At 38.5% G+C, this 25414-nt stretch overlaps 1 protein-coding gene across 1 annotated transcript in view; it reads left to right on the top strand.

Moving 5' to 3' along the window:
• Window positions 1-25414, top strand: part of LDLRAD4 (low density lipoprotein receptor class A domain containing 4) — a 273393-nt gene that overhangs the window by 41429 nt on the left and 206550 nt on the right. Inside the window, exon 2 of the mRNA XM_059857624.1 lies at window positions 1382-1512. The gene's annotated coding sequence lies outside the window, so the exon portion shown is untranslated. The remainder of the gene's footprint in view (window positions 1-1381; window positions 1513-25414) is intronic.

Genomic DNA, 25414 nt, shown 5'->3' with positions numbered 1-25414 from the left:
ATTAGGAAAAATTCTTGTATTCACTTGCCTTAGGTATTTTTAGTTGAGTATTCTGAAAGGAATTACTGGTTTGTTGTGGCTTTAAAACAACAAACTGAGTCTTTCTTGAAATGTATTCTTATCATCTGCCTTTTTTTTTTCGTTTATTAAGTTAGCAATCTCGCTGTAAAAGTTTCTTGTATTTTTCCTGGAGATGTGTCATACTTGAATTCCTTGGCTTATTAAAAATTCCCTGAGTTCTGGACAGTGGAGGGCACATACCTCATGTCTGTTTGAGTAAAGGTTATTATTTATTGTTATGCACAATATATGCAAAAACCAGTGGATGTGAAGTTATTTGCAAATATAGGCTTGGCAAACCTCCTCTGGAATTCGGAAAGGGTTTTCCAGCTCGACTTAGTCATTTTTTCCCAAATGTCTTGGCATAACTGATCACTCAGGAGTGACATATGGTAGAAACATGCTCTAAGGGACAAGTCTCCCGGATGGCGCACAGCACCACACAAGATAGACAGATGGTGGCTTATTCAACCTTGGAAAAAGTTTAATCCTACATATTGGCACGTCGGCCTGGGTACTGAGAGAGAGGCACACACATGCCTGTGAAATCTGAGGCAAAGCTTTTGTGAGTTTGCTTGCTGTCACTGAAAGAACTAGAAAGACTGAGCTGATACTATACCCAACAAGTATCTGCAAAATTATGGGCTCAATGTGCTCTCCAGAAAAAGTGATGTTCCTTAGAAAAGTGGAAACTCCAGAAGCAGAAGGACAACTCAGAGAAAAAAATTTGGTGAACTTTTCACAGCTGTTTGCAGACTAAAACATGCTTATTCAACAGAGCTGCTGAGTACTTAATTTATTCATCAATAGCTGTTGATTAATTGAAGTGTCTAGTAGGAGAAAAGGGTGTTTTATGTTTTTCATAGTTTTAGTTCTGTTTCAAGAGTTGCTACTGGCTTTGTGAAGTATATTAGCATTTCACATCAGAGAAACTGTAGCCTTTCTCTTCCATAGGTTCTTACAAAAAGTTATAAATTACCTGATAGTAATTTTAAATTTATAGCAGAATATGCAAAGAATTCCAAGTTTTTTGTTTTTGGTTTTTTTTTTTTTTTTTTAATAAGGAGAGGAAATCGCACCTTGCACTCTAATATCTTCATGTTTAAGACAGCGAAGAGAGAGAGACAGGATATTAGACATGGAAAAGTAAATCTGCTTTGAATTCTTTCTGGAAACCAAGTAGTGATTGTTTGTTTGTTTGATTGATTGAACTTCTGAAGTCAGGGCCATTTTCTGTAAGGATTTTGAAAATACTGACCCATTGAAAAGATAAAGGATTGCCTGCCAAACTTTTTTTTCCCCCACTTTCTTTTTCTTGTAGATCACACTGAGTATTCACAACTAGAAGAAAAAGCAAGACTCTCCTGACTCTCTGGACTTCAAGGATATCATTATGTTATATTGGATGAGTTGAAACTAGACAAGACTTCTTTCTTAAACACTTCAAGAAAGGTAAATGTAATTCAAACAAACATAATCTTTTTCCCATAAAGGAATAGTTAGGTAAAATTAATCCCATTCCAGTAACATTTCAACCATACTACACCACAGAATCATCATCTTTTGGATACTTTATGTAGATACATACCCATATATATATTTCTATAGCTAAACCTTCCTAGTAATTTTTAGATGCTAAAAGATTTCGATTTGTCAGCCCTTGTGTATTTTGAGGAAATGTATGAGTTTCAAGCAATTCTCTGATATGAAAGAGGTGGTGAAGGAAGAGGAAAGAGAAGGGAGATGCCTGGAGTAGCCAGCCTATTGGTCATTACTTGTATGGGTGGGGAAGACCCAGTTAATGTTTCTGTTCTGCCTAATGAGTAAAATTACTTGAAAATGAGATCCTAGCTAGTGAACTATAAAGTCAAATGATTCAAGCAGTACTGATTGACACATACATTTAAAATATGGTGTGGTTTGGGACACCCAGAGGGAGCTGCAAAGGGAGAGACTAATTCAATAATCTGTTGTTTAGGATATGCATGGAAGAAGTAAGAAATGTCAAATCCTTACATTGAGCTGAGGGTGCTCTTGTGTAATACAAACATCTGCTAACTTTTGGCCTACTAAGAGCAAAGATTTGTTCTTTCTGTGGATATGAGTACCCATCAGGTATTTTTTTTCATCACCCTTTTCTGTGTGTCATTGTGAGAAATGCTGACCATAGGCAGCCAAGCCTGAGGGATCACAGAAATTGTTGCAGAACTACTGTGCCCTTTTTACTTTATCTTTTTCTATCCACTATAACTAATTACTGTAGGACTTCATAAATAAAAATTCTAATAATTCTATTTTGTGCCCAAGTGCAGTCAGAAAAATGTGACAGACATCAGTTTACTCTCTGTCTAGACCCTGCAAGATTTTCTCACACACTTCCCAGAAGCAGTGAGTATTTTTGTGGCCCATCCAGCCCTCTGTGACAGTCCTGCCTCAGTGTCAGGAAGCATGCCTGTGGGCCTTACAAACATAATGTATTTGTGAGAGACAGAGCTACAGCCTGATGAGATGATTAAAATTCTGCAGATCCACAGCTGACACCTTTTTGACCCAGATCTGAAGTTCAGACTTGGAAATACTTCAGTCCCTTGGAATTTTAGGTCATGCTTCATAGAATTGCTGTTTTCATAATTTATAGGCTAAGCGTGATGTATCATTGTTGAGTCGCTGAGCGTCAGTGTGTGCGAAGCAGCCGTCTGCTTTCAGGGCTGAGTCTTGTATCTCCCTGGCCAGTGACAGGGAGGTCATTATACCATGTCAGATGGGAATGGTTTAAGGTAACAACATGGCTGTGTCCAAAAAAAGTCACTTCTGCTCACTGGTAGTAATGGCATTTAGAGGACTGAGACAGAGGACGGAGAGTTTTAATAGAGGAATGGAGACTTTGTGAATACAGAGATGTGAAGGGTTTGCATGTTTGAGAGGAACAAAGGCTGGCTTTTGTAGCAGGGTTTTGAGTTATTTATGGAACCAGATGAGGAATAGAGAAACTGTCTGCACAGGAGAAAAACAGACTTAAAGATATGGAAGAGAAGCTGCCTCGAGTTCTTAGGCCACTGACCTAAGAGGGTTAAGGAAGCAGATACAAAATGCATGTGGTCTCATTTTATTTTGTCTAGACTTGCATACCTTGTACACTTCCCAAGTGGAGAGTGATTTGGTATTTTGGAACTCGTACAAAGCTTCTGCATGTTTTGCTTCATCCAGCGAATGTCCTGGAAACCCAGCATACCCTCAAGGTTAGAGCCTTGTGTTAAACTTGCTGAAAATTTGGGCAGGATGTGGGTTAGCACTAATGATGGGATCCTGTGCCATCTTGCTCTGCCAGGTCCTGTTTCTTTGGAGATGTAGTAATCAATACCAAAGAAAAGTAATGCAGAAGCTAAGAAAATTATTTAGCAGGAAATAACTGGTTCAAACCATCGGAGACCAAAGATGATTGAGTAGAGCCAGACACAACTGTATGTGTAGCAGTGGGGATTTTACCATACTAGCTCCTGCAAATTGCTGCCCGGTTGTTGAGAGTTGAAGTTAAGGTTGAGCTGAAACATTAAAAATTAGAACGAAGACATCTTGCTGCACACCTCATGGAATAAGTTTAGGCTTTATTAGCTGCAGCTGATTCAAAAATGGACTCTCAACAGGTGTAGCCAAACAGGAGGAAGGAACAATTTAAAAATCTTAATTTATGCATTAATCCAGTGGTAAGAAAATGTGATGTTGTAATTGTTTTCTATACTTTGTTCCTCCTTGTCAGGAGAATTTTTTTAGATCTTAATTTCTAATTTACTACTTAGTCTCCTTTCTTTTCCCTCCCCCTCTAAAAATCTGCTCAGACCCCACTGGTTTGAGGTACCATGCAGAATTGATGTAGCTATGTGTAGGTTGTGATGTGCGTTGGAGGTGTGATATACCTCTCTTAAAATCTTCAAAACAGGTAAAGCTGCAAATGGCTACATTCACTTTTATGCTGCCTATCCCCTTTGTTCTCTCTCCCTCCCCCTTCTGCTCACTTGCTCTCTCTTTAGTATAACACAGTTGAACAGCAGTGAAGTGTAAAATGTGCTTTTGCCAAGGTCAGTTTCTTGTGATTACTCGCCTGTGGCAACTTATGCCAGTTGCAACAGACTGAGTCTCAGCAGTCCACAAAGTCACACTGGTGCTTATGCAGAGGACACCCAGTGTAGGTTACAGTAACCGTAGTCTGGAATGGCTCTCGATGCTGCTGAATTTTAGCTGCTTTATTTAACTCTTCCGATCTGGCTTGTGCTTGCTTCAGTGGTTTGGAGTCTGTGCCATGAATCACTGGCATGTCCTCGTTCTCTGGAGACCCTTGAGGAGGATTTTGAGTAGATTAAATTCTTGTTGTTAGAGGTTGTTTCTTTTCTTATAGTGGATGGCTCAAATTTCAGAATTTCTTATAAATGAAGAGTAGATAAAGCATCATGAACACATGCATCTTCTAAATATTAGCCATTTTTTTTGTGATTGGCTTGCTTTTGGGTAAAGTTGTATCAAATACTGACCTACTGATATTGACACAAGAGAAATTGTTTATCTACATAGCAAGAAATACTATGGAAAATTTTAAGAGGTAGTTTTTAAGCAAGAATTTAAAAGATGAGGAGACAGTCTTTAATGTTGCACACACTTGTAAGCATAGAATAATTTTTTGCTTAGAAGATAAAAATAATTTTGACTCCTGAGAGAGGGGAATGAGTGTGAGATTCCAGAACATTCTCTTTAGTAGATAAGATTTGTTGGATCCCATTTTGTTGTATACACTGGGTTAGCTGCCACTATGGGGAAATAAAGTTAAGGGACCTTTACTTTCATTCTCCTTTCTCACATAGAGCAAACTTATCCCTTTATGGAAAAATGTTGCATTTAGAAAAAAGAAGGTTGGACTTCCTGTGTTGTTTGCTTATTTGTACTATCAGCAATATAAAAGATTTTGTTTTCCTTCTGGAAATATTTACTTTTGGAAGAAGTATTTATCTCCTGAGCTCTGTGATAGTGACTTTAGGGTTACTTGTCTGTCAGTACTGACTAGTAGCCAGACAGTAAATAAGTCTTGATGATCAACTAAAGGGCTAGGACTGAACTTTGGCAACCTCGACGAAATTCAGAATTTCATAGCTTAAAGTTTATTACGCATTTGATTAATTTTGAAAATATATGTTGCTATATTCTCTCTCATGTTTGCTTTGGAATGATTCCTGAGCCACAAGTAAGGTAATGGCTCAGCAATTCAGTCTTGTCCTGTAAACACCCTTGCATAAAGCACACAGGAGTATTCTTCTTGTGCTCAGTGAAACTCCCCACAAAACAAGGTGAAGTGCTTAATCCTGTATTTTCAGTTTAGTCTTGCTTTCAGCCTTAGGAGGAGTGTTTTTCTTCAAGGAATGTGTTACTTGTTGCTTTTTTGCCTACATGGAGGACAGTTAAATTAGTGTTTTGTTTCAAGACTGACATTTGGTTGTATGGTTTTCATAATTTATATAATTCCATGGGTGATCCAGCCCCTTCCCTTTGCTTTTAATAACATTTTTATTGGCTCAGCTCTTATGGAAGAATATGCTTTGAGAGCTGTGTTCAAGACGTTGTGAAGATTGATCAGTTTACTCCCCTTTAAGCTGGAAATTCATGGTAGAAATGAGCAGTGTTTTGTGTGTGTGTGATGAGGTGTATAGGCCTGTGGAACTTGCAGTGATTAGTGTTGTCTTCTGATAGAGCAACAGTGGAAATGAGTGTTCCCTGTAGGAGGAAATAGCAGTACTAGAAGAAGCTGGTCTTCCTTCAGTCAGCTGAAAAATGAGCAAGGGGGTGTTCTTGGGTGAGGTAATACCCACCCAAAAAAGTGGCATTGTCTGTGCTTACCAGAACGTGCCACATTAATTTCCTTCTATCTTAAGGAACTTGTGGAAAGGAAAGAACTCTTCAGGCACCAAAGTTTTTTTTGGAACATTTCCAATGACGTAGGTCCCTGCAGTGAGCTGCTGCTGCATGCTCCGAGGATTTCCTCATCAGTACATTCAGCATGAGCAGGCAGTTGACAATTGAGATGGAAGGAATCTTCACAAACCCCTGAACCCATTCAAATCTCCATGCTGCACTCCTAACTGATTTTTAAAAATTCATTAGAACTTAACTATTTCTGACATTCTCACCTCCTGGATTCTAGGTGATAACAGAAATGCATTGCTGCACACATTGAGGTTAGATGTTGTGAGGGGGGGGTTTGGACAAGTGACATTCTGGATTCTTTGAAATCTTGAAAGATTTGCAACCTAATTTTTCTTATAACTCATGGGTAGAGATCCGAAATCTTGTTAGGGGATTTGTTCATACACTTGCTACTAGTTTTAAAGGGAGTTCTTCAAGTCAGTGTCCTTGTAAGTTTAAAAACATTTACTGAGCTAAGACAGATGTGCTGTAAATAAACATTTAACATATGGATAGAATCTTACTTTTCTAATGCTCTGGAAGCATGTGAGTGCCACAAGAGTTTCCCCTTCCTGAAGGCAATCACTGAACTCTTGTACAAGTAGAGGAGTGCCTACCTACTCATTGCTTTATTAATTTTATTGGAAATAAACTAGGGAAATGAGCAGTGAATTTGTGTTGTGCAGCAAAACATTTCTCTTTTTTTTTTTTTTTTTAACTCAATATTTCTCCTGCTTTTCTTGGCAATAGTAGCAGTATCTCATATCACAAGTGTTCTGTTCACATTCCAGGGAGTATTTGAGGACTAGGAGCCAGGTAAAGAGAAGTCAATAAATTTAGACAGAGAAAACATTCTCAAGTTCCTTATAAAAGATGTTTATTCTAAATAAAGGTCTGTGTTAATCTGAGGGAGCAGTAACTCTGTAGCAGTTATCACACATATGTCCTTGGAGGATGAAGGAGAGACCAGTTGATAGATCATGGGGGTTTCATTGTTTCCCCTTTTAATGGCAAGTTTTTCTTTTAGCTTCTAAGAGCTTTTGATAAATATCAGTTTTAAATTTCAGTTAAGATAATGCAGCATGGTTCTTGTAGTTTCTTTCATCAGATGGGCAAAATTCAGTGATTAGCATGAAGGATTAGGAGGCAGGGTCTCTGACAGCTTTTTACTAATGGCTTTGACACCTGAATCACTGCATGGACTAGGACAGTCTCTCACATGACTTTAGCATCCCCAGGGGAAATACTGACTATAATTTCCTGCCTCATGGGTGCATATGAAGATTAACCTCATGGAATGAGTAAAGTATTTATTAATAGATGATAGCTATTGATATGTCACCTACTTGTTCGTAGCAGTGACATTGCTCATATATTATTCCTGAGGGGAATGTAAAGGAGCACATAAGCCAAAAGACATTCATTCAAGTAATTTTCATCATCCTATTCAAAAGCATGTGAATTCAGTAGTGGCCATGTTAGTACTTACTGTTTGGAGGATTTAAAAATACTTAAAAAAAAAATGACATGAAATACAAAGGGAGAACTCAAGGTCGTGCTCGCTTATTCTGTCTTCACATCACGGTGACTGGAGTGCCTTTGATAATCTTCCTTTAAAGGCCTGCTAGCTGACAGTACAGGGAAAGCAGCATACATTTATATCCAGCTACATTTTAGAAGTTTAGTCTTGTTGCATGTTTTCTGCTGTACAGGTATGATGTATGATTAAATTGTGAAATGTCCAATAGCAGCATGGCTTTTTAATTTTTTATTTCTCACATTTTTCATGGCTGAGGTTAAAGATAAATGAAATATTTTGCCAGTCTGTTTCTAGTGTCAGAGCTGTCGTTTGGACTGCCATGAACATGTGGGAAAATGAATATTACTTTATATTTCTTTCAGTGGTCAGCTTGAAGGATGTGAGTGAAAAGCAAGGTCATACATGGTTTTGAAAGAGGGTTTTTATAGATACTTTTACTGTATTATTACCTCCTTAATGAAAAAGGCTCCCTGGTCTTTTTTTTTTTTTTTTGTTGTTTGTTTCTTTATTGATCTAGAATTCTGTATATATTCGACTATATTTTAAATATTAAAAATATTCTTGTCATAAATGGCCTTTGGGGTTAAAATGGAATTACTGCACAAAGCCTCTGTTTTGGGTGTGGGCTGAAAGACATGAGATAAATATGCAGTGCAGAGGAGAGGGAATGCCCTTGAAAACCCAATTTGCTACAAAAGCTGTGGAGCAGAGGTAATTTTGACATAGTGCTTAGTATCTGATCTGTTGTCTGAAAGTAGTGATGATGCTCCTTGTTCCTCTTGGTTTCTCTGCCATCATCTCATTGGACTCATCTCCTTTCTTAGTCTTGTTGTCCAGTTTGCCTAAATATTACATTTGGGAAAAAAGAAAGCAAATTAGCAGCTTTAGTGAATCTCTTCTGCTTTGATAAACTTGATGCTGGCAATGACCGAGTTGGGCCATTATTAGTGTTCTGTTGTGGTTTCAGTCAGAAAGGTCCCATTCCCTTTGCCCCAGTGGTGGACACAGAGCTTGTGCCCTGCAGCTGTGTAGAAGACAGCTCAGGAATGTGGCCCAGCACACTCAGTGTCCTCTGCAAGATTTCACTGCCTGCAGGAGCTGCTGAAGGTTACTGGTCATGGCTTCAAGCCCTTGTGGTGAACACACATAACAGAAATATTCAGAATGAAAAGACTGACTGAATTTAATGTTATGTTTTTGTAATGAAGGTTTGAGTTTCTGTCTGATGTGATTGATGGAGCTTTTTCTTTCAAGAATTAAACCCAAAGCAATGACTTATGAATCATACTTTGTGTCCCACTTACAGGCTAGCTTGACTCATCAGTGATTTTTCTTCTGGTGTGATTTGGGGGGAATGCCATTTATTTTTTTCATATGTAGTTTTTAATAATTATTGACTGTGGGATAGAGATGAAGGCAGTCCGGCTAAACACCTGATTTTATTTAGGTCTGTGTTTCTAAAGAGTCAAATCATACAATGAAGTATTGTATGATTCCTTAAGAGAGATGGGGGACATGGTTTTCTGATCCTTCAGTGATAATATCAAAGAAGGGCAGTAACAAGTGAGGACTAAGAGCTCATTATTTTGTTCATAATTTATTTGGCCTAATATTTTTCAGCTGTATTAGGGGAAAAAAAAAAAAAGAGTAATCTCATGTCTGGAAAGTATCTCCTGCAAATAAAGCCCAGAACACAGAGCTTTGATTTCTAGATTTTCTTTAAGCTACTGATGATCTCATGATAATATGCATTTGTACACAAATTACACTGGTCATGTAACTTCTGCCATTCTTAACAGTACTTTTATTGGATAATGTCATTTTAAGTGTTACATTCATCTTGTAGCCAGATATAATATAACCAGATGCACAATATAACCAGACGCACAATACTTTTAGCTTGTTTTGTGGGAACTTGAAAGCAAAACTCAACTTCTTTAGTGCTAAGTTTAAAAATTTATAATAATCTAGAATTAACACATTGAAACTCTGTAAGAATATTTTCTCTTATTAAGAGCAACCATATAGTTTTTTCTATATTAAACTGTTTTGTACTTGCTTTTTTTCCTATAACCAGTATCTAAATACTCTTAATGTCTTTTGTAGAAGCTATAAAAGCTTTCAGTTAGGATTCTCAAAGCCTTTTGGTTTCATTTGCATGCATTTGTTAGCCTCAGTGGCTGAATTCTTACATACAAACAGTAAATTGTTTAATCTGTCCTATATTCTCTAATCTCTCCTCCTCACTATACATTAATTGTCAGGACTTGACTCAGGGGATTTGTTTCATGCAGGAAACCAAAATTATCTGGAAGATGCAGCTATAGACATTACATAGTATGTAATTCCCTTAAGAAATTACATGGTATGTATTTTTCTGCTGTATAGGAAGTCTCAAAACCCCTATCTTCATTGCATGCCCCATCAGTAGGTGCTTTATCCGTTAACTGAAGTGGAATTCTGAACTGAAATATCTTTAATTGATGATTTAAAAGATGTTGGAGCAGCTAGAGAAGACAGAAATGTGACAGATGTGTAGGATATCCACATGCACAGATAAGAAACAGATTCTCTCTGCAGGTATGTGAGAATCCAGACTCTTCTCCTTCATCCTGTTGGCACATGGTCATTGATCTATGGGGAATGAAATGCATGTGGCTAAATCAGACTCCTTAAATTATTGGCTTTAGTTTGAGCCAAATATTTCTTTTGCATTACACAATGAATGGGAAAACTTTGGTGCCAAGGAAGGAACAGAACTGAGTGGTAAATGTGACAGTAATATTTATTATGGGGCTTTTCACTGTAATCTTATGTGACATGACCAGCTCTTAATTGCAGGTAACTTTTTCCTCCTTTCAAACTGATCAAGCAGCCACCCTTAATACAAAAAGTAAAGAAAAACTTGCTCTCAAATTCCCCATTTCTTTTCTCTGCTGGAGGCATCCAGTTTTGTTGATAATGATCTAATCTGTTGCATAACCAGAGAATACTGAGCCTGCTGCCATAGCCTGCTTCTTTCTTGGCACTGTTGGAAGGCTTCAAAGAGAGACTGTGTGTGTGAGGCGACTGCTCTACCAGCAAGAGCGAGGGGATCAAAGCCTGCATTTGGAAATGGAAAACAACAGAAAGAGAAGCAGTTACCACACAGTTGCAATCCTGAAACTGAAACCAGTCTCGCAGGAATGAGCTATTTTGAAGCTGAGGGTAATTTATTACAAATTGTACAGAGCAGGAAAAGATCATGGATTTTTAAAGGAAAATTCATCAAGATTTTATTTTGTAGTTTCTTGAAATTTTGAGCAATTTATTGTTCAAAAAATTGATGTATTGAAAATTATACAGATTTAATTGATTTTGCATGATTTTATGCTGCATCACATTTTCTTCTTGTCTCTGCTAATGTTTTCAATTAGGAAGTTCTCAAATTAAATCAGTTACAAGGATTACTTCAAGAAAAAATAGCAAAGTTTCTGTCCTGATTTCAGCTAGGGTAGAGAAATTCTTTGAAGGTTGGATAGTTGTTTCAAGATTGTATTTAATGATCTTGGGAAAAATACAGTGGCCTGTGGTGTTTTTTTTTTTGTTTTTTTTTTGTTTGTTTTCAATTTCATAATAAATGGAAAGAATTTCTCTCCCCATTATCCCCCAACTTTTTGGATGAAAATTTCTGATTGTTCAGGAGTTACCTAATTTATGAACATCTAATTTATTTTTCAGTGGTATTAATAAATCAAGTTTATTATTCCTTGTATTTTAGGTACAGGGTCAGGTGTTATTTTGTTTTCACTTGCAATTTTGAATATTTGTCTTTAATTCCATATGAAAATGTTCATATTTACCTATGCTAATTTAATAAGCCCTTGGAAATGTAGGAATCTGAGCTGTATGTTATTAGGGAAACTTACTGTAATGTACAAAATATTGAGCAGAAAGAAACCATGAGACTTTCAGAGTGCCGACTTAATGGAGGGTTCTTAGCCATAGTTCATTTGTCCCTATAATTTACTATGGTTTTTCCTATGGTTTTTATGGTGGGGAAAATGACAGTAACAGGTTTTTTCATGCTCATCACCTCCCTACAGAAGGGAGGCAAAGGCGAGTTGGAGGTGCGGCAAGCTCCCTCTCCCTGCTGTCCTTGTTACTGTGTTCCATAGGGTGTGCCAGTTAATGGTAGTGGCTGTGCCTCTCATTCCTGTGGTGACCTGGTGACTGGCATGCCTGTGGTGTTTCCTTTGTGCTGTGAATCCTAAGAAAAACCTCCAAGCACAGTGTGATCACTCTGGATAGAGGCACACTTTATCAGGGTGCAACGCTTTAGTGGTTGAAACTGTTTGCACACATAAACTTTGAAATATCGTTCAACTAGAATTTTGGTCTCCAGTGTTAGAAACATTCCCCTCTTCTTGGAAAGCAGATTCCTTACTATGTATATTTGCAAAAATTTAATTTCTGATGGTACCTTGTCCTGATGCTTACAGCAGGCAGCCATAGTTGTGATAATGCTTCCTTGGACTGCTTTGGCTCCATGGTGGTGTGCGTTTCTTCAGAGGTTCTTCCTTCTGGGGTGGGCAGGAATGGTTGGTCAGATCAGACTCTTCTAGGACCTCAGCTGTATTTTAAAAACATATGAGCAATCTGGATCTTTTGAAAGATGTGTGAGATGTATTTATAAATTATCCTGAGGGTCACAGAGGGTACCTTCTTTATCCAAAACTACCCCAGACCCTTTCTTGGAAACACCAGTCTTTGAAACTTTTCTTATAAAGTCTGTCTTTTTAACAAGGACTAATCAAGGTATTTTTCCCTCTTACTTTGTGAAACAACTGAGTTGTTCTGACTGAAATGAAAATACTTTAAAAATTAAGACAAAGCAGAGACTTGACATGACAAAATACAGACCAATTTTTAAAGCTTAGCAGTTTTAAGGGATGAACAGTTCTCTGATCCCTAATTGTAATGCTGAGAGTCAGCTGCATTGATCCTATCTCTTGCTGGAGAAGCACTACCACCAATTTACTAATTGCCGTAATACTCTTACCTGGAACATGTTAAATACCTGTTTGATCTTTTATATTTTTTTCTGTCATTCCTTAATAGCAAAACAGATCAGCAGCAGAGAAATTGTATATGCTTAGAGGATCCTCCTCTTGTCCTCTTTTTTGGGTCATTGAAATCTCTCGCCTTTCAGAGGCTTTTGTACTTTGTTTTTATGTTGAGGGTATTTTTGACAGGGAGTCAATGCTCAGATTGCAGTTTTAGTTACTATGGAGAAGCTTTCCCACAGAAAAGCTTATGCTCTATTTTCTGAACACTGAATTTGACCAACTTCCTCTTGCAGTTGCGAAGTTCATTTTGTACCAGTTTTCTTTAGACTGAAAATTCTTTTGGCTCAGGCATGCTTCCTCTTAGCCTTTGCAATCTGTAGTGTCCTAATGGAAAAAGGAAAAGATGAGGACTGGGACAAAAGAGGAATCTATCCTGAAAGCCTGCATATGAGAAGGGAAATAATTGTAGCTGTAGTCTGATTGTTGGATTTTGTTGAAAGAGAGCTATGGCATGGCTGTCTTGGAAGTGAATTTATTGGAGATTTCTAGTATATTCTGATATATGTGTGTTAGTTCCTCTGCTTGAGGATATGGTTTCCTTACACAAAGTGCTAGATTGTTGGGGTTTCCTTTTTATGTTTTTCGTTTTATGTTGTGCAGCTTGTAAGAGTTGTTTAAGTTAAGGTTTTTTTTCCCTGGGAAAAACTTCCTGGGTCTGGGCTGAATGGCAACAACACATGTACTTGGGTTCATATGTAGTTGTGGGGGTTTTTTTGGTACTTTCTGTAGTTTTTCTTTGTGTCTGCTATACTGAATACTGTTTGAAGAGGTAGCTACATTAAGGTGTAGCTCAAAGTGCCAGGAAACCATATGAAGCTGGGAACTTGATCCAGAAATAGATTGTGAAAGGTTCTGAAAGCATTTTATTTTCACCTGCTCTGTCAGCATCTGTGCTGAATGAACACTTACTCTTAAGCCCAGTGTTCTCAGGCTGGTTAGATTGTGTGATTTTTATTTTTTTTCACCTCCTTCAGCAATAGGAAGGCATTACTGCAGCCTTTGAAAGGCCCAAAGGTTTGATAGAATTGTGCTGCAACGCAGGCTTTCCTCCTGATCCTGTGCAGTCACTGTGATGTGAAGGGTAGGAATCTTTTTCTCTTCATCCTTTTATTTCTTTCAAATCACCCATTAAATACCTGAGAAAAAGCAGGATGTTGGGGAAAAAAGTTTTCTACATAATAAGAAAAATTGGAGAAGAAGAGATTGAGAGAGGGAGCAGCTTTCTTCCTCTCTGCCTGCAAGATTATTCAGATTGAGGAAAAACTTCAGAGCACAGGGCTCAACCCCAACATCTATTCAAATTCCTAACTAAACTAAAGACAGATCAATTTCTCACCAATTATCTGTAAATGTGGAAGCATTTTCTCTGGCTGTTGTCAGACTCTAAAGCATAATTAATGCTTTCTGGTCTCATTTTTTTCAAGGTGCTATATGGGATGAGGAAGGAGTGGACCCTCTATAGAGGGTCTTAAGGTTTCAGGCATTGGAAGAATAACAATATTATCAGATAACCCATGAGGAAAGAGACATAAGAACTGCAGATCACACTGCAGCTGATCTTCAAAGATTGGGATTAGAATCAAGGTGGTATTTTCTGTCTCCTCTTTTTCCTATCTGTATACATATTTTTATTCTGGAATTTCAATACTGAAATCCTTAAGTAAAATCTGAAGTTCTTAAACTACAAAGAAATTGTTTCCTGAACAGATGGCACAGTAATCCTGAGGAGTGCTGGGTTTTGCTTCCTCTTCCTCTCTTTTGTGGCTCTGTCTCACTGATGTTTGCAAGAAAAAGCTCATGAACTCTTGCAGTGGATAGAGGCTGAAGCTTCTTGTGTATAATCACAAGCAGGCTGCCAGAGACACTTTATCAAAGTGACAGTTATTGTGTATAGAAGATTAGTGATAGACAGGAAAGATTTTGTTATGAAGTCTTTCCCAAATCACGAACATTTTCAGTTGTTTGACCTTTTCTGGTTTAATTAGTGTAAATCTTAAAAGTGCAAGGCATCATGATTAGAGAAGACAAATGTTGTTCAGCTGTATTGCAGAGCTTATCCCCTGAATTTGGTATGAGGCATGATGTTCCTTGCTGGATTGCAAGACTGAAATTGGCTCTTAACGAAGGATCATCTTGAAAAATGGAATTCACATCCATGTTTCTCATACCAGCCATACCTCTTGTGATTTTGCTACTGCTGTCAGCTTGTATTTTCTTGTCTAAAGGTCTTAGATGCATCAACACTTCTGTTAATGCTTATAAAGAAAGCAGTGGTTTGAATGTGCGTGCCTGAAAACCATATTTCCTGCAGTCGTCCCAACAAATTGCAGGCTGTCTAGAATTACTCTTGAATTACATTTTCATAGGTATTACACATGGTAATACACATGAAAATGTGAATTATTCATTCATATCCACTCATATTTCTCAGTTTGGTTCTGGGGAGAGGAAAAGCAGCTGGGACAAAATACTGAAGATTCATGATGTCATGAAGCTTAACTAACTTACTGTGTTGTGTTATCATTTAATGACTTCTGACAAAGTTTGCGTAGTTTTGTTCTGTCTTTGGAAATGCAGTTTATTTGCTTATAAAGCAATGACTCTCTAATATTGTGTCTCCTCCTCTCCAGTCTTTATTGAAAGTGTGTGTTAGGGTACTGCAGCCAGGTTGTCTCTCTTCCATAATGATAATTTCTGGTTTTTTTTTCCAAAATTCTGGGCATGACAGTGTGTTTGGTGTTTATGGGAAGCATTTGAATATCTACTCTCTTAACTGATGTAAGTTTTAGGTAAAATCTTAATATAAAAGCTTAGGAAATATAGATAAGCACAGTTTCTGCATGTATTATTATTGCTTCTTATATGTTGCATTATAGTTATTATGGAGACTATTCTGATGGAAAAAGGGTTTAGGACTAATAAATGACTTAGAATTATGTGCATGTATTTGTATCATGTTCATTGAATCAGACGAAGAGGCATCAAAAGCAGCTCTAGACCAAGGCTGATTTTGCTGCCTAGGGTTAGGGTTAGGCCTAGGCTTAGGGTTAGGGTTATGCCTAGGATTAGGGTTTTCTAAACCACAAAGCCCAGAGCTCCAGGCACACTGCAGCTGCACAGGGCATGCCAAGGAAGACACAAAAGTGCCACAAACTGTCTGGCTTCACAGTTACTTGCATGGAACCAGCCCTGGCCCATGGCTGCTTTTGCTGATTAGGGTTAGGGTTAGGGTTACGCCTAGGGTTAGGGTTTTCTAAACCGCAAAGCCCAGAGCTCCAGGCGCACTGCAGCTGCAGAGGGCATGCCAAGGAGGACAAAAAAGTGCCACAAGGTGCCTGCCTCCACAGCTACTTCCTTGGAACCAGCCCTAGCCTAAGGCTGCTTTTCCTGACTGGTGTTAGGGTTAGGGTTACGCCTAGGGTTAGGGTTAGGGTTACACCTAGGGTTAGGGTTTTCTAAACCGCAAAGCCCAGAGCTCCAGGCACACTGCAGCTGCAGAGGGCATGCCAAGGAGGACAGAAAAGTGCCAAAGGTGCCCGCCTGCACAGTTACTTGCATGGAACCAGCCCTAGCCCAAGGCTCCTTTTGTTGCCTAGGGTTAGGGTTAGCATTATGCCTAGGGTTAGGGTTTTCTAAACCGCAAAGCCCAGAGCTCCAGGCGCACTGCAGCTGTAGAGGGTATGCCCAGGAGGACCCAAAAGTGCCACAAGCTGGCTGCCTCCATAGCTACTTGCATGGAACCAGCCCTAGCCTAAGGCTGCTTTTGTTGCCTAGTGTTAGGGTTAGGGTTACGCCTAGGGTTTTTGTTTTCTAAACCACAAAGCCCATTTTTCCAGGCACACTGCAGCTGCAGAGGGCATGCCAAGGAGGACCCAAAAGTGCCACAAGGTGCCTGCCTCCATAGCTACTTCCTTGGAACCAGCCCTAGCCTAAGGCTGCTATTGCTGCCTAGTGTTAGGGTTATGGTTAGGCTTAGGGTTACACCTAGGGTTAAGGTTTTCTCAACCACAAAGCCCATAACTCCAGGCACAGTGCAGCTGCAGAGAGCATGCCAAGGAGGACAAAAAAGTGCCACAAGCTGGCTGCCTCCATAGCTACTTCCATGGAACCAGCCCTAGCCTAAGGCTGCTTTTGCTGCCTAGTGTTAGGGTTATGGTTAGGCCTAGGCTTAGGGTTAGCATTATGCCTAGGGTTAGGGTTTTCTAAACCACAAAGCCCAGAGCTCCAGGCACACTGCAGCTGCAGAGGGCATGCCAAGGGGGACACAAAAGTGCCACAAGCTGGATGCCTTCACAGCTACTTCCTTTAACCAGCCCAAGCCCAAGGCTAGGGTTAGGGTTAGGGTTACGTGTAGGGTTAGTGTTAGCATTATGCCTAGGCTTAGGGTTAGGGTTAGGGTTCTCTAATCTACCAGTGAGGTCTGATTTAGCGCAGGGAGGACTGCTGTGGTCTTGTAAAAGAAGTGTGTTGAAGAAGCATGGAGTATTTCTTCTGTGGTTTTTTGGGACCGTATGCTTTCCGTAATTTTTTTTAGATTTTGTGTGTTTTTCTCTGTATTACTGAAGATTTGCTTCACTTCCTAAGTTCAGAGTGATGGTTTTTTGTCAAATTCCGTTCAGCACGTATTCATTCGCTTTTTTTTTTTTGTTATCCTGAAGATATATTAGTCTTGAAGAACTGAAAATGTAATTTGCGATTTTTCTGAGTTTGGAACTTTTCCTCATTGTTACCAGTTGTTTTAATTTTTGGGCATTTCATCATTTGTGTGTGTTTGTGTGAACACTGTGTATATTCCCTGCCTCATATGTGCTTCTGTGTGGATCGTGTTCTCCTCACTAACAAACAAGAGATGTCATTGGAATAGGAAATAGTAACATTAATGCCAATTACTACAAAAATGCTGAGAATTTTCATTGGAAGAGTCACTGAATGTTCTGCTTCAAGGCTTAACAAATGCCTAAGACACAGATCTGGGAAGTGGGGAAAGTTTTTTATACATGTGCAGAGTGATGGGTCTTGATTTGTTTCTGGAACATGCAGTTATGGCTGTTGTCTGAAGTTCTTGATTAAATAAGACACAGGTGTCTAGTATAGCAGGGTCTAAAGAATCCCAAAGGATTGAATATGGCAGTTGCTCTGTTTTTATTATAATATTACCCTTTGCCCCCTTGTTTATCACCTATGAAATTGATTACATTTCCAGTGAGATTAAATTAATATTGCAGGCTTAGACTCTAGATGCAAATTAAACTTTTGATTAAATCTTCATTGATTTCAGGTGATGTATGAATTTCAGTCCAAGTATATGAAAGTAATATTAAAAAGTGCCATTTCTGTAACATAGTAGTGACTGCATGGGAAATTTTGCTGCCCTTGTGGTGATTGAAGAGGCAAGGCTTTCTTCCCTTGGTATGCAATAAACCTTGTGAGATGCATTCTGCCTGGAGAACATTATAGCTTAAGTAAGGAATAACTGTGGAACTGTAATTAAATACAAATTGCAGTGCTAAAGCACACTCAACAAATTATCACTTGATAGAGTTTTCATGGTTCTGAGGAGGCTCTTTTAGATGTAGGCAAATCTGAATGCTCTTGCTTTAATTCTGCACTTCCGCTATAAAAACTCACTCTGTTGACGGATTTCTAGATTTTATTTCCACTTTAGACTTTCTAGCTTTTCAAAGGAAAGGGCTTGGTTTTTTTCCCCCTTAACTCAAAACTCAGAGAAATTCTTGCTCATGTGTTTTCCTGTTGCTTAAGTGAAGCCTTGGTCATCAGGGCATGACTCTTGCTTTATTAAGCTGTAGGTGCTGGGCGTTTCTTGGGGGCTCACTGGGCTTGCTTGCACTGGGGAAGTGTTCCAGGCTGTAATAGCAGCCTTTGCCATGCACTGACACTCTGTGACATTAGCAGTATTTATACAAACGTGACACCAAGGAGCAACCTTGGAAGATTAAGAACTTGTGTTTCAGCATACGGTCTTTGTTCTAAAATTTCTAATTATAGTTTTGAGGATTAAGTTAAAGAGAGAGAGATAGACTTAAAATACAGGACTTTAAAAAAAATTTAATATAAGTTTTTGGTTTAGCTTAATTTAACTTTTCAGTTGCTGGCTTATAACCAGTCTTCTTGCTGAAACTGAAATAAGCACATTTAGTGCAAATTGAACTTCAGATTTCAAAGCACTTACAAAAAATAATTCTGAATAATCAGCGTTTGAAGGTACATTAATATTTTATATTGAACTGTGTATTAATTACCAGAGAGATGTTTTCTTTTTCTTTTCCTTTTGGAAAATTTAAGTATTTGTATGAGATATGACAGACTGCTACCAAAGATCTTGTCCTCTGAAAAATTCTAGGAAACTGAGATCAGTCTGGCTGAGGTTTTTTGGTGAAGATGCAGCTGCTTGGCAGTTAATGTGACCAAAGGAGACTGGTAGTGGTGGTGGGGTGGCTTTCATGCATGGGTTGTTCAGGGTTGTTTCTAGTTTCAGGGTTGTTTCTAGTGGTCCTTCTTCCTTTCCATCTTTTTGATGGAATGTGAAATACTAGGTTTGGATTTCATCTTAATACAGCTGAAGTTTGGTCTTGTTAATCATCAGGTCCCAAGTTTGTATCTGGTGGTATTCTCTGGAAAAATGATACATCTTTTAAAGCTGGTGGTTTTTTTTCATGTCAAACTTGTAGAGTAAACATTATATAGAAGCACATTACAATACTACTATGTACTAAGGGAAATATATCACAAGGAATTTATATTTAAAAGAGAATTCTAAGAAAAAGAAATGTACAGATTTGATTATTTTGGAGGGCAGGCAATGAGAATTGCTTGTCTCCAGCCTGAACTTAAGTGCATTAGATACTGAAATACTAATAAGGAAAATAGACTGGATGATAATTTTTTTTTTTTTTATTTCAAATGTTGAATCTTCTGCTTTCTCTTTTCCTGTGTTGTGCCCAGGATTTATCCTGCTAGTGATTAAAAATATTCCAGTGTGGGCAGTAGAACTGTAAGTTTGATAGCATATCTTGCAGTATTGCCTAGCAAAATTTTATTTCATTTATCATAGCTGTTTAAATGATGCTGAGTATATGTGTGCTTTCTTTCATCATGTCTTGATTGTTCTCTGGTCTTCTTCAGAGAATTACTTGAAAGTTGTTTTAATATATTGTAAATATTCTCATTAATGCATCCTTTTAATGGCTGCAGGCCTAGGTATATATTTTTAGTAAATGTATTTTAGTTACAAGCATTTGTACCTATTTTCCCCTCTATTTCTCTGTAGCTCTCTGAAATGTCATATGATGTCTTTTAGCTCTTTCCTTTTCTGGGACTACAGAACACTTGTGGTTGTGTGCTTAGAGCCATCCCAACTATCAATTTTCTGGACAGCAATTATCCTAAATCCACTTCAAACTACAATGAAGTTGCTCTCAGTTTTGTCCAATTCGATATGAAGAAATTCTTTTAAATTCTCTTAAATCCTTAGAAAAGGACAAACTGTATGGTGGCTGTGTTTGATCTTTCTGTTTTCATTTTAGTTAGCAAATGTTATTTTTTCCCCAACATTTCCTCAAAATGTTTTCCAGTTCTGTTTTCCTGTGTGGTGGGTGATGTCCTGTTCTTAGGATATCTGCCTTGAGCTCTGGCTGGAGTTGCTGGATGAATAACTGCTGAACTGGGAACACTGCCGATAAAGATTAAGACAATATATATTTTTAAAATTCAGTCTCTTTCCTGTTGATAAAATCGTGATGAATTTGATTGGGAGAGTAATTTATTTTTATATTATTTAATTAAGCTTTTCCTCCGTGTCCCAGTCTCCCCATCCCCCTGTTAAGGAGAGGCCTGTAAAGTAAAATAGTAGTAGGGGTAACAGTACAATTACAAGTTTTTTGTATTTTTCTTTAGACTGCAGCACTTTGTCAAATATATGGTGCTTGAAGCTCATCAGGTACAAACCTACAGCTGAAATATGGACTGGAATTTGAGTGGAAAACAGCATACCTTTCACTGAAGTGGAAGACTGTTTATAGTGGGGGTTAACCTTAATTTAGAGCTGCTTTTGCCACTCAGTTTTCTATGGGCAAAGTGACTGCCCTGTTAGCTGTAGAAGAGAATGTGTGTGGAAAAGCTGAAGGAAAAAAGCTAATAATTTCCTGTGCCTGACCTCACAGAGAAACCTCTTCCTTCCCCCAAGCCAACCATGATAAAGTCCCATAAATTTTCTCCACATGTTCAAGCTGTATTTAAGCAGACAATACAGAAGATTTGAAGCTGTAACAAGATGCCTTTCATACTTGAAGAGTGGGACTGAATTTCAGCCTTTTCTGAATGTTTTCTTTTGGCTAGACATTAGAATTGGTTTTGTTTGACTTTTTTTTTTCTCCACCGGATATCTGCTAGTGAAGGGTAACGTTGTTGGATGTACATGTCAGCATTTAATTTTTTGGCTCAATGACCCATAGCTCCTTTTGTTGATGTTTTGGGGAGGGAGTAGATTAGTGTTAGTGTCCTATGTATAAGATAAACTTCTTCATCACTTAGTGCTCAAGCCTAAAGACAAAGATGCAGAAAAAAGAAAATGGAACATTAGCTTGCAATATTTATTTTGAAATTGATTTATGGAGATTAAAGTTGCTTTCTGTATGTAACGTTAGCCAAAGTTTTATAATACAAACATGATTCTTTCTGACTGCAGAATTGAGTGAAATGTATCATACGGTGATATGGGGATGTAAATGCCTTTCAAGAAAAGTTAGATTTTATAATAGGAGGGTTGGTTATAAAAATGTTCAACTAAGTAGGTAAATTCTTGGTGCAAATCCTTTGGGAAGCACAGTTACACTTGGGATACAGTCAGTTTGCCTCTGTTTGTAGGATGAAATTCTTCTGCCTGGTTTATCATCTATTATTTAAGAAGAACCTCTTGGGCTCCTAGTAATGCATTTTCCTGAAAAAGTCACATCCAGATCCACAAGAGTGTCTCCATATTGTAACTGTGAAACCAAGTTCCTTATCCTAATACTTTAAAGAATGCTTGTTGTCCTGCCTTTTCAAGCAGTGAGCTATGTTGTGTCTTCAAGTTAACCAAAGTGTGACAGTGAAGTCAAAACTAGTCTTTCCTCAGGAATGCCTTCAGTGTGTTTCAGAAAGTGATGAAGGCAGTCAGACATTGGCAAAAGTGCTCAGATCCAAGGGCTTGTAGCCCAAGTTTCTGCTTATTTGCTAGGTTTAATAAAATAGGGAAGAAAAAGGACAATTTTTCGTTACTAAAATTTGAAAGTTCTATTTTGAAGCAGCTTGAAATGTTTTCAGTAATGATGAGCTAGGTCTGACTCTAGTTTTACAGCCGAAGCTCTTGTGCTACAAAGTGGTTTGGAGTAAGTGTAGATTGCTGTTTGCGATTTGAGCAATGCGGGGAAATTTCACATTGCGGGAATCCCTTGCTCAGGCGACCAGGATTCAGTGGCCACCAGAGACACTGAGTGCAAAACTGGTGGATTAAGGAAGTAGAAATCTCTTAGAGGCTGCTCTGCCATCTTTCTGTGTGACCTCAGATCAGTTCCTCAGCTCTTTCTTTTGCTGAGTTGCGTCTGTGTGCAAAGGGTTATGTTACTCTTTGGACCAGATTCCCTCTCTTTGTATACCTGCGCTGACTGATTTCACCAGGGTTACTTCTGGTCAGTACAGATGTAAGGTGAGAAGCAAGGTTTCTGTTTACATTTGATTTCTTTTTAAATTTCGGCTTGTATGTAGAACATAGACCAGTATTTTCTTATCATGGAAGGTAATGAGGAAAAGTTAAGATGATGAACTTTTCAGGATACAAGACTCCAAGCAGGTCAAAGATGAATGTACTAACAGGTGAGGTGCTCTGGAGATTAGTCACTTCCCTAGACAGTGCTAGGTTTTACATGCTTATGAATTTTGGATATGCAGAGGAGCTCCTGGATGTCAGTGAGAATGTCAGTGATGTTGTTTCAGACTTCAACTCTGTCCTACAAGGAAAGACCAGTGCAGTCTGCAGTGTTCCTCCTCTGGATATGCTAATGCACTGTGAAAGTGCACATCGTGCCTGGATGGGCCCTGCTGATAAAATACTGCCTGGAGATCTCACAAAGTGCTAATGTGTCAAAGTGCCTGCAAGCAGAGGGTGAATAATACTGCTTTGGAAAGGTCACGTCTGCTGGAGTTAGCTGCTGCGTCCTTCGCGGGGCTGGACTCCACCCTGAAATGTTCTGTTATTCTTCGTAATCTCAAAATCCACAGTTTAATGGGTAGAATCAATAGGGCTGGTAAAGAGTCTTAAATTAGACAGTGGGAAAGAAAAGTGAACTCTGAAAGCTTTAAAGCCTTACTGAACTGGTTCTTTGAGTTAGGATGGTTGTCCGATTTCAGCTCTTGCCTACTGCAGTGTTCCCCAAAGTGTGTTACCTGTTCTAGAATTGCCTTATTCTCATTTCCAGGCTTCCTGTGTTTCTTTACCTTCTAATGAGAAAACCTCTTCCACTTCTTGCAATGATTCCTGGTAGTTACGTAGGACCATTTGCCAAGCAAAGTTAGTAGTTACTCTCACTTGATGAACACTTTAAAAAAAAAAAAAACCCAAAACAAATCTACCTTATAATTTTTTTTAATGTTGCATTTTACAGTAGCATTTGACTTTCCCCTTTTACTTAAAGCTTTATGCCTTTTTTCCTCCAGGGCTTTTAATATTTAATATCATTCATAAAATATTGTGGGCACGGTGTACAATTTGTGTACGTAACATTAAATAATAAAATAGGTGCAACTAAAGTATAATTTCAGTTATGCTCTTGCAATTTTATTTGGGTCCTGGTTATTCTTAAACACTTTCCATAAAACATGTACATAGAAAACTTACACATGTTAATATCTCTAAAAAAGAAGAAAATCTTCAAACAACTTTCAGCTGTGATGCAATATATCAGACTTGCCAGCTATTTCTAGTATCTTGCAGGACATTTATGTTCATAGATAACCTCCCATCCTGGACCACTTTATTTACCAAAGTATGTGTCCATCATGCAGACTCTGTCATTTCAGACCTAAATCTCTGAGTTCTAGATGATCTGGCATTTTTTCTATTGTGAGGAAGAGACGTTTCCTAAACAGTGAGGAAGAGGTTTATCACTTCACTGTGGTTATGGGACTACAGTCTGAAGCGGAGCTCTGCAAAGAGGAAATGCTCTTCCTCCTTTTGTTTCCTATGTTGTTTCTCCATGAATAACTGTTCCTTCACTCCACTTGGTTAGCTCAGAAGTTCTGATTCACCAGAATGGTTTGTTCTCCTAATGTTTGCTTAAAAAGGAAAAGCATTCTGAGTCTGCTTTTAGGAGTATATTTAAGTAATGTTTGTTCTTCTGTCCAGCCAGTGTTTTCATTACTGGGCATACAAAGGATAGATGAGAGTTCATCTTTCAAGCAAATCCTTTGCTGATTGTTTCTATGCACCACGGTTGTTGCTTATTTAAGTTAGGCAAGCCGCTGCCCAGGTCAAAGTGTTTTGTTTTGCTTTGATTTTTCCATTCCTGATGTCTGTTGAAGACTGGTAGGTTGGGTAATTCCAAGTTTGGTATCTCACCTTTACATTTTCTTGTGTGTTTCTCTTTGAGGCTCTGGCTGAGGTCACTGCTGCTGCTTCACTGATGAAATTAACTTTCTTCTCAAACACAAAGTAGGTACCAGATGATTTATGTACCCTGCAAACTGCAAGGTGCCTGGCTACCTATAGGACAGTCCTTTGTGTATGTAAAGTGTAGGGATCTCCCTCCATAGAAGAGAATTGTTGAGGTTGGGAAACACCTCTAAGATCATCTAATCCAATCATTAACTCAGCACTGATCATCTAATCCAACCATTAACTCAGCACTGACAAGTCCACCGCTAAACCATATCCTTAAGCACCACATCTACACATTTTTTGAATACTTCCTGGGATGGTGATTCAACCACTTCCCTGGGCGTGGATTCAACACTTCAGCCTGTTCCAGTGCCTGACCACCCTTTTAGTGAAGAAATTTTTCCTAATATCAAATCTAAACCTCCTCTGGTGCAGCTGCTTAAACTTGCAGCACCTTGCAGTTCTGTTAGGTCTGTGCTACACAAGGTCATTCTTACAATATTTGTCTAGCTTCAGCTGCCAAATGCTGTTTCCAACACACTTGGTTGCTTGTTTAGCATTTGTGCTCTGTCTTTGAAGTCTTCTGTTATTAGAAAACCCAGTGGAAGAGCCACCAGCATCTCCAGTGCTCTTATTTTCCACTGCTCTGAAACATCTGTTCTCTGGCATTTATGGGGAGCAATGCTGGGTCATGGATACCTTGGGCCTCATCCAGCCTCAGCCGTTCTGAAGGGATGAGACTATGAGGGCAAGGGAGAGGCTTGATTTTGTCAACTTTTAAAATTTTCTTTTTGTCTAAGAGTACAATTTAAAAGTCAAGTAAAACCAAACCCCCTCTTTGTCCTAGGACTTGATGTCTCATTGAGTGCACTGGGGCATAAAGACAGATAATTCACGTTGCTCGGTACACCAAGAATGTTGTATTGCATGTGACTGTGTTTGACCATAGCTTTTAATCCCACGACAGTTTGTTAAACATGGCATTTTAAAATGTTTGCAAATTTAGAACAGCAGCAAAATAAAACCTGACATTGGTTTATAGTAAAAGTAAATAAAGTATCTGCCTAACAGTATCCCATGTGGCTAGATATAATTTTTTCCCCCTAAATT

This window comes from Haemorhous mexicanus, chromosome 1, assembly GCF_027477595.1.
Source record: "Haemorhous mexicanus isolate bHaeMex1 chromosome 1, bHaeMex1.pri, whole genome shotgun sequence".
NCBI lineage: Eukaryota > Metazoa > Chordata > Aves > Passeriformes > Fringillidae > Haemorhous > Haemorhous mexicanus.
This window is presented reverse-complemented; position numbering and strand designations above follow the sequence as displayed.